Genomic DNA, 10268 nt, shown 5'->3' on the forward strand with positions numbered 1-10268 from the left:
AAGACGAAATTCCTCACCTAACCAAAGCATCGGTGTACGTCAAGGGGTATGGCTGCAAGCTCGAGACGGAGCGCATGCTCGAGGTCTTTGGCGTACAAAACGAGGCCCTAAAGGTGGAAAGATGGGAGGTCTTCCACAGGGAGGAGAAGGAAGACGGCACTCTCCTTGTGATGGGGATCGACGATCTCTCGCTAGCCGGGCTCGTCAAAACCAAGGGCAAGGCATTCTTCGTCTCGAACTCGGTCTACTTCAAAGTTGGAAAGGCAAGAGTTGGTGAGGAGGAGATTGCCAAACCAAATAACCAAGAGGTCAACCTACCAAAAGGCTTTCAGGAGGGAGGAGCAGACGAAATTAGCGACTCCCAAGAAGCCAACCTTCTGGAGGACCAATGATTGAGGTCATCCAGATCAACCTCCATCGGAGCGAAACGGCAACACTAGCCCTGATGGACAAAATAACTAAAGGTAATATACATATTGGTTTAATCCAAGAACCTTGGACCATAAAAAACAAGGTTTCTGGACTTAACCATATAAATTATCAACTTTTTTACGCAAATACGGGATCCCGACCGAGGACCTGCATTATATGCCACAAAAACTTATGCTTTCTCTTTTCTCCAGAGTTGTCATCGTCGGACGTTACAGTATTGAAGCAGGGGAATGGTAACATATACCTAGCATCATTATACCTGCCGTTCGACTCCCCGACATTACCACCTTCGTCGGAATTGCAGCAACTGGTGAGAAGGATAAAGCAAACAGGTAACGAAGTACTAGTAGGTAGCGATGCTAACTCTCACCACATCTCGTGGGGTAGTACTAACATTAACAAAAGGGGACAAGCCCTTATAGATTACTTAAATACTAACGACCTAATTACACTTAACACCGGGAATACGCCAACCTTTGTTAATAGAATTAGGGAGGAAGTACTAGATATAACGATATGTTCAGAAAATTTAATAAACGAGGTACACGAGTGGAGGGTCCTGGAGGAACACTCCTTCTCAGACCATAAGTATATTAGATTTAAAATAGCTAGGCCATCGCCTAACCCGATAACCTTCCGAAACAAATCCAAAACAAATTGGACAAAGTTCGGAAAACGAGTAAAAGAAAGACTTGGGCAACCAGATGAGGAATGCCTAAGTAAGGAGGACATAGAGAGAGATGTCCTAAAGTTAACTGAGGCACTAGTAAAGTCTTTCGAGGAAAGTTGTCCCCTTCGAGAGAGGAAATCCGCCTACGAAAAACCCTGGATGACAGGGGAAATTCGAAATAAAGGCAAGGAGGTCCGCAGACTTTATAATAGGGCCAAACGTAAAAAAGCAGCTGTATTCTGGGACAACTATCAGGCAAAATTAAAGGAATACAACAAAATAACAAGAAACGCCAAACGAAACTCCTGGAAGCTTTTTCTGCGAACAGGTGGATAGTGTAAATGACGTTTCAAAGATTAAAAAGTTTCTATCTAAAACCCATACACAGACCGAGCAATTGGTCGATGGAAATGGAAAAAGGATTGAAACAACAGAAGAAACTCTAGGCCTTCTGATGAAAACGCACTTCCCGCAGAATACCATGGTTAACACTGAGGCATCGACGGAATGTATTAACTCATCGGAAGAAGCACCAAAGATCGACAGCTTAATGGTCCAACAAGCCATTTTAAGCTTTTCACCATATAAAGCAGCTGGACCAGACCAGATCTTCCCGGCTTTATTACAGAGGGAAGTGGACTTTATTGCGTCCAAACTGGTCGGGATCTTCAATGCATGCTTAAAACTTGCATACACTCCTATAGCCTGGCAGGAGGCAAGGGTAGTCTTTATACCCAAACCTGGCAAGGCAAGTTATGCAACACCAAAATCTTATCGACCGATAAGTTTAACTTCATTCTTACTCAAAACAATGGAACGGACAGTCGACACCATGATAAAGAGTAAGATCCCCAACGATATGCTTAAATTCAAACAACATGCATACGTTAAAGGCAGATCAGTGGAAACCGCATTGCATGAGGTAGTACACCACATAGAAAGAACCTTCGAAATGAAAATGTACACACTTGCTGTATGCATCGACATCGAAGGCGCTTTCAATAACGTAAGCACCGAGACACTTATCCACTCCTTAGACGAGTTTCAGGTAGACAGGGCCTTAAGGAACTGGATAAACCACATGCTAAGGAATCGATGGATAAGCTGCGGGCTATACGACGTGAAAATAAGAGACAAAGTTGGACAAGGAACGCCACAGGGAGGGATACTTTCACCTCTGTTGTGGGTTACCACCATAAACGGTCTCTTGAGGACCCTAACCGAAGAAGGATTTGACCCAGTCTGCTACGCAGACGACGTTATAATACTTCTGAGGGGAAAGAATCCGAATCAACTCTGTCGTAGAGCAGAAACGGCTCTAAAAATTGCTTTTAACTGGGCCAGGCCGAGAGGTCTGAACGTCAACCCAGAAAAAACAGAATTATGTCTATTCACTAGGAAAACGAAAATGGGGCACTACGAGGAACCAGTTTTTCTAGATAAGACAATAAATATCTCTTGTACAGTTAAATATCTAGGAGTAATTCTGGATAGGAAACTTAAATGGAAAGACCATATACAAGAAAGGGCCAACAAGGCCCAAATATGTTGGTCAACCTGCAGAAGGGCGATAGGCTCAAAATGGGGGTTCAATCCTAGGATGATACACTGGCTATACAGAAGCGTAGTTAGACCAATTCTAACCTACGCGTCTGTGGTATGGTGGACAGCCATGGACAAAAAATGCAATGTGGAAATATTGCAAAAGGTCCAAAGAACATGCTGCCTAAGCATTAGCGGAGCAATGAGGACCACACCGACTAGGGCTCTAGAAACAATTTTGTTTGTACACCCAATAGAGATTCAGGTAAGGTATGAGGCAGCCATCGCAGCTGTAAGGCTAAAGTCGATGAGCGAGTGGATCGAAAAGAGCCACCAAACATACCACCAAAACATATTAAAGGTCACAACGGGTGAATCTATAAATCAGGTAGTATCGGACCGTATACCTGAAACTAGTGAAGTAGCCTTGTGTGAAGTGTCAATACCTGACAGAGACATGTGGATCGAGGGAGCTCTAGCACAGATTCCCGCTGGAAGCTGTGGGTTTACGGATGGGGCTGTGCTAGGGGGGAGAACCGGACTGGGTCTTTATATAATGGAACCGGAAACGGAAATCTCCCTCCGTCTGCCGGATCATAACACGATCCTGCAGGCGGAACTCCGGGCGATAACAGAGTGTCTGCTTTGGTTTGATACACACACAAGGCCTACCACTGTAAATATCCTTACGGATAGCAAAGCAGCCATTAGAGCTATATCAACCAAGACAGTGAAATCTAGAACTGTCTTGGAATGTATTAAATCTATAAATAATTACTCCCAACACGGTAAGGTAAACATTATATGGGTACCAGGGCATACCGGGATTAGGGGTAATGAAATAGCAAACTCCTTGGCAAAACAAGCCAAGGAGCAACCAACGGTAAGTCTAGAAAACGCTAAGCCGTTTAAAGCTACGCGACTAGAACTAAAGACATGGGCAAAAAATGCACATGTATCCCTCTGGAGTAGTGGAGAGAAGGGAAAAAACACAAAAATCCTATGGGGAAACCCAGACGAGGACAAAACAAAAGAATTACTTTTACTAAGTAAAAAAGATATTAGTAGACTGACAGGAATCCTTACAGGTCACCTAGGTCTAAAAGCGCACCTGCACAAAATAGGTTGTGCAGAAAACAGTGAATGCAGAGCATGCGGAGAGGACGACGAAACGTTGGAACATTACCTCTGCCATTGTCAAGCCTTCACAAATCTGAGAACCCAGTTACTAGGGAATGACATTATACCAGGACTCGACCAAATTAGGACAATCGAGTTCAAAAAGATCAGAGACTATGTAAATAGGACAGAGATCCTAGACTAAGTCAAAAAAAAAAGGATAATCCTTCCATAACCCAAAATTAGAGCGCACAACAGGCCTACTTATGGCTTAAGTGTATGTCCACATGGGCATGTGGTGATCTAGTATCACCCCTCTTATCAACCTAACCTAACCTTAAATATTGGGGAGAAGTACCGAAAGTTGTGGACCGGTATGGCCCATGAAACTAAGTTTGGATATAATATGACAAAGACCAAATGTTGGACCAAATCGGTTGAACAGTTCGAGAGTTATCGACCGCCAAGAAATATGGACTTGCCCGTCGTAATGGAGGTAGCGAATGCAAATCGCTTCAACAAAAATCAAAGTGATTCGAGAGCAGGTCTTAAAGTGAACTTATCCGAAATTTTGTGTGAGAGGTGCCAGAAGGAGTAGACAAGACAGCCAGACAGACAGACGGACGGACATTGCTAGATCTACTCAAAATTGTCTGAAACGGATATCGTACAAACATACTTGGGGTCTGTAACCATTATTTCGATGAGGCACGTTTTTTCGTATCAAAGTATAAATACCCTCTTTAGCCTTAAGGCTGAGAGTATAAAAATGACGGAGATATTAAAATAATAGGGGAATTTATCGAAAACGACTCGACATATTTACCATGAGGAACCATGGACAAGGCTTTACGTTTGACCTGTACTTTTTTAAGTAAACAATTACTAAAGTTAAAAAGACTTGTGCCGAATATCTTAAACGCTTGTTAATAATAATGCTGAAACCCATGCCTACAAATATACATTTTTTTAACTTACACTTACACTTCACTGGGTCAACACATTTTTAGATCTATAAGAACCTTTTTAGAACCAAGTTTTCATTCGTAAATTGGAGATGGTATTAAATACATATGCTTTCCGTTCCAACAAGTAATTCATAAGTGGAAATAGACTTTTCAATTTTGAACCATATTCAGAAAAAAAATGTAGTACGAGTTATTAGAATAAATACTCAAATTTCTAACAACTCAAGAAACCTAAAGAAATGTTACAACTCTTTCATTATAAAAGTTTATATAAATCCAATGAGACTGACAATTCTGAATCACTTGAAAAGGAAGTTTTTAATGTCGTTAATTTAATTCATATATAAGTATATAGAATATTTTACAAGTTTAATGATATGAATTTAAAGGGTAAAATAAAACTACATTCGCTCTTTTGCAATTATTCGTTAAAAAAATTTGGGGATTTTTTTGAGGAAATGCAATAAAATCTGGGGAATTTTGGGGAAAAGTTTTGGACAAGTTGGGGAAAAGAGGCTAAAAAATACTGGCAACGCTGGGGGTGGTTTTGTTTCTGAACGTAGTGGTGGTGGTTTTGACATGAAAGAAGCAGATGAACGAATGATGCAAAAGAAAGATATGACCGAGATGTGAACGAGGTGAGTTACTGAGCGAGAGTTGCTCTCTGAATCATTGTTTGTTTTGTGTGGAAATTTATGCTGTTTGCGCTAACGCAACGTTTGTTTAGAGTTTGACTGCAAAACCAATGCTGCTAATTTTGTAAGCAGCAATGACTCGTCCATCGGGGATCTAAATGAACGATATAAAAGAATGGTCTGGATACGGATCCGTTCGTTCTTTTCACGGAATCGTTCCTTTGAGCCGGTTCGTTCATGAACGACGCAACTCTACCTCTTTTACTTGTTTTTTTATTAAATTTTTTCAATTTCAGTTATTTTCCTTCCACTTCCCACATACCGAAAATATTTGTAAGCATTAATAATAATGTAAAAAATATGTCTTTCTTTAACATTTTTCCCATCCCTTAAAACAAACAACAAAAATTGTGTGTGTGATTGTTTAATTATATAATTTTCATATTGTTGATTAAAACCAATACCCGCGGATAGTACCAATAATTGTTTATAATGATTGGATAGTATTTGGCGCGTAAAATTCACCATACATTTTGTGGGAAAAATATCCAGATTTAATTTTTAATCAGTAATTTAAATTCCTGGGGCATTTTCGGACAACATACGAAAACTAATCTTGAAAATCAACTCTTGACATCTCACTTGATGCAAATGATATCAATGTAGCAGTTAGATGAAGGAATTAATGTCTAACATCACGGTGCGCCTGAACCAACTTTATATGGATGGTGTTTACTCCTGGGAAGTATTTGCAGATTCTGAATCTACAAAGTTCATATATGATAAAAATCACGGTCACGCGGTCAAAGTTCACATTTTTAGATTTTTTAAGGTTTTCACGATTTTACTTGGAAACCGCATGTCCTATAATAGGAGTAAAGCAAATGTTGTAGCTGTGAAAATTCTCTACAAGATTGACCTTCATAATAGTTTCGTATTTGTTACCATTTTTGAGATATAGAAGTTGAAATTAGGACAATGAACTGACTGTATCGCCTTCTTACAAAACAGTGTCATGCACGGTTCATCTTAACTAACTTTAAGTGGCAGGTGTTTACACCTGGGAAGTTTTTGCAGATTGTGAAACAGCAATGTTCATAGATGAGAAAAATCCAAAAACAAGAAAAAATCGCTAGAGGGATTTTTAAATAAATCGCGGCAAAATTTTGCATTTATGGTTTTTTAGGTTTTCAGGATTTTGCATGGAAACCGCAAGCCCTATTGAAATTGAACTAAAATGGAATAAAGTACTACGTTTACCTTCCATGCTACAAAATTTAGCAACCATGATAGAAAGGCGTTAAAATAATTATAGAGGAATTCCAAGTTTTTTTTTTATGCTGTACGGAATTTTGAAGTTTTTATGCTACCTTTGTTTAGCAGTAATCTAATACCTCGACATATTGATCTCTTTCATTGGCCGAATGGGATAAAGTCACCAAAAGCTATTTCTAAATAGGTTTGATATTTTTTCTTTCTTAATACATATTTTTAATTTTTTTTTTAATTTTTTGAAGAAATACGAAATAATGAAAACATTATATAACATGTCGCAATCAAACATACATACATATATTCCCACAACATCTCCGAAGGAACGAGGGAGACTTCAAAATCATATTAATAAATTCCGCGGAAAACCAGTGCTCAAGGGAAGTGCTGTAGGGTATCACATGGTCGGCTCTGTCCGACTATAGTCCTCTTTTAATTGTTTTTTCAAAGATTTAAATATGCTAAGATGGGAAATGTCGATTGTTAACATTTGTCAATAGATGGAATTAAGCTCTGTTGTTACGACATCTGTTAAGTAGTTAACCATTTCAGGCTTTTTAAACCGCCAAGTACATAGTCAATGAACTGAAACTGCTATGGAATACAATCCTGAGTCCAACTTTTTGCTTTCCTACAATTTGTATAACCCGAATTGCGCTTTAATGGGGTTTTTATCATTAACATACCCCCGTTGTTGGTAAAATGTTTGTATACTTTGTTTCATAAACATTTGTACAGTATGCATCTTTTCCAGTCTTTACAATTCTATGTTTTTGGTTTTTTTTATTTTTTGTTTTCTTTTACTTGTTTTTTATTTTTTTTTTTTTTAATTTCAATTATTTTCCTGCCAACGCATGCATATGATGGGAAATTGATCTAGCGACATTTTAAGATACTCATATCCGCCATACGGGCCAAATATCACAATTTTTCCAAAATGTATTTTGACATTCTTTGAAAATTGTTTTCCTAATTTGTGTGTATACTGAACAATTTTTTGGGATTGCCACAAGGAACATATTTTTCAAAGAGAAAAATTCAAAAAAATTTCAAAATTAACATAATGGAAACACTGATATCCAAACTTTTCAAAATCAAACGAATGCTTTTCAATTTTTTATAAAAACCAAATTTTAAACGGATTCGTTTGAGTACGAACGATACGTTTGAAAAATATTTTTTTTATAAAAACTGGCTGTTTATGTTAATAATAATGTAAAAAATATGTCATTCATTAACATCCCAGCAAAATAAATTGGAAGTAGTGCAATGTAGACTAGTTCTTTCACGGCATGTTTTTATGCAGTTCAAACGGAGTCGTGAAAAAGGCACTCCATTCCTCACATTTTAACCGCATTTGGATGCAATCCAAAGAATCACATCCATTCGTCACATTTTAACAACATCCGGAGGCAGTTCAACGGAGTCGTGAAAAAGGCACTCCAATTCCTCACAATTTAACAGCATCCGGATGCAGTGCAAACGGAGTCGTGAAAAAGGCACTCCGTTCACTACATTTTATTAGCAGTTGTTAGAGATCCCTACATGTACATAAATCAGTTTATACATCTCTACAGGCAGCGGAATAAAAGAGATAATCGCGTTAACATTTCCAAACATTTGTTAATATAAACTAAATAATAGCTCTGTTCCTTTACGTGCAAGAATCTTCAAGTTTTACCACTTTTTACTCGAAAGGCGTTCCTTTACTTTAGACACCATACAATTCATATGGTAGCAGTTTAAACTTTTAACATTTTTGCCGGTTTTACCATTTTCAAGAGTAAAGGAACAGACCAAATATTTAATTTGTGAACATTTTTCCGGTTACTCACGAGAAGAAAATTTCCCAATGGGGTGCTGTTGGAGTACATGTCGAAATCCTAACTGGTGATGGGAAGACAATATCAAACCCATTTAGCAGAAGAAGCAAAAGCACTTAAGCTTGGATTAAATAAAGAGCGAAGGAACACACATGTTTGCTATTGAATTCAATAGAGAATTTTCATAATTTATGTTAATTTAATAAAGTTATTAATATTTTTGTTTTACACAAATAATAAATGCATTTTATTTTGTTATTAAAAACACGTGCTCTGGACTGCCTCCTATTCTACCCCAAAGGGTCAGTTAAAATGCAATGCCAAAGGGTCAGTTAAAATGCAGTGCCAAAGGTTCAGTTAAAATGCAATGCCAAAGGGTCAGTTAAAATGCGGTGCAATGGAGTGCCTCTTTCCGGGGTCACTCCCTTGTAAAAATCATGAGTGAAAATGCATAATTTGATGCACTTCCAAATCACTTGTACATATCATTTAACTGCCTCTTTGGAGGCAAACTTTTCGCTGGGATTTTTCCTATCCATTAAAACAAACAGCTAGCATTGTGTGTGTGTGATTGTTTAATTATATAATTTTCATATTGTTTCTTGTTCACATTGAATTCCATGTTGAAATATCTGACAATGCTATTTCAATTGAGCATGATAATGAAAAATTATATGATTACCCAATAGAAAATCGAGTCTTCGATGACATTTTCGTCGACGATTCGTTGACGAATATTCCGAAATTGTCATGTACGACAACTTGCATGACCATGTCTTGCATTGTGTCTTGGCAACAAACCGAAAAATGCTCAAAAGTGTGCTTTGAAACAATTGTACACATATTTATCCAAATATAAAATTTTTGATTTGTAATAAATGAAAAATTATAATGTCATAAAATTCGGAAACCGCGTTACTGATTGAACAATTTTTATTTATACAAACGGCATTATGTAAAAAACGGTAAGCTAGAATAAATAGATTAAAATGCTTTAAAATTAATTGTAGTTATTCTTTGAATAGGTGCATGTACGTTCCAGTCATGGAGAACATTGAAAATTCCAGCGACTGTAAAATACAACGTCTGTGGTATATGGTAAGATTATAGAACATTTAGTGGATATTCACAGCATTCATTTAAAACCGTTTCTTTTTCCAGAATCCAAAAATAAAGAGAGGTCGCCTTATGGTCAGGTGGGGTAAGACGTGTATGGCGTGGTAAAGCTGGAAGAAAATGTTGGATTGCGGAACATACGGGAGCTAAGTATTATTAATTAATAAACTAATTTATTTTGTAAAAATAATATATTTTATAATTAAATAAAAATTTGACACCCGACAACATAAACGAAAATGTCTTTAGTTGGGTCATCGATGACTAGTAGCAAGACAGGGTCGGTGAAGCAGTCGTCGACGAAATACGGGGATTTTAGTCATCTAGATCGTCGTCGACGACAACTTCGCTTACCCTGTCGCCCAAGTTGTCGTGCATGAATACTGGGACACTTGTGTGAAAATGTCGTCAACGATCCCAAAGGGCTGTCTGCAAAGAGTCCTCAACGAATTGAAAGTGTCGTGCACGAGTCAACAATGTTGTCTTGAAGACACTTTCTACTGGGTAACATTAAATTATATGACATACACGCACACACATACATACATATGGAAAAGTCAAATGGATTGAAATGCTAAACAAATTCAATGGTACATATTTTAAATTTTAAATACATGTTTTTGGTTTGAAGAAAGCACACGCAACGCAAAAAAATACCAAAGACATAGGACTATAAAGACTAGAAAAGGTG

At 37.7% G+C, this 10268-nt stretch overlaps 1 long non-coding RNA gene across 1 annotated transcript; it reads left to right on the plus strand.

Annotated features, from left to right (window-relative positions):
• The first annotated feature begins 9148 nt into the window (after window positions 1-9148).
• Window positions 9149-10039, plus strand: LOC141390622 (uncharacterized). The gene is made up of 3 exons (XR_012409423.1): window positions 9149-9426; window positions 9487-9559; window positions 9623-10039. It is a non-coding gene; the product is annotated as an uncharacterized lncRNA (long non-coding RNA).
• The last annotated feature ends 229 nt before the right edge of the window (window positions 10040-10268 follow it).

Source organism: Musca autumnalis, unplaced genomic scaffold, assembly GCF_047663935.1.
Source record: "Musca autumnalis isolate F117 unplaced genomic scaffold, ASM4766393v1 scaffold_1, whole genome shotgun sequence".
Lineage (NCBI taxonomy): Eukaryota > Metazoa > Arthropoda > Insecta > Diptera > Muscidae > Musca > Musca autumnalis.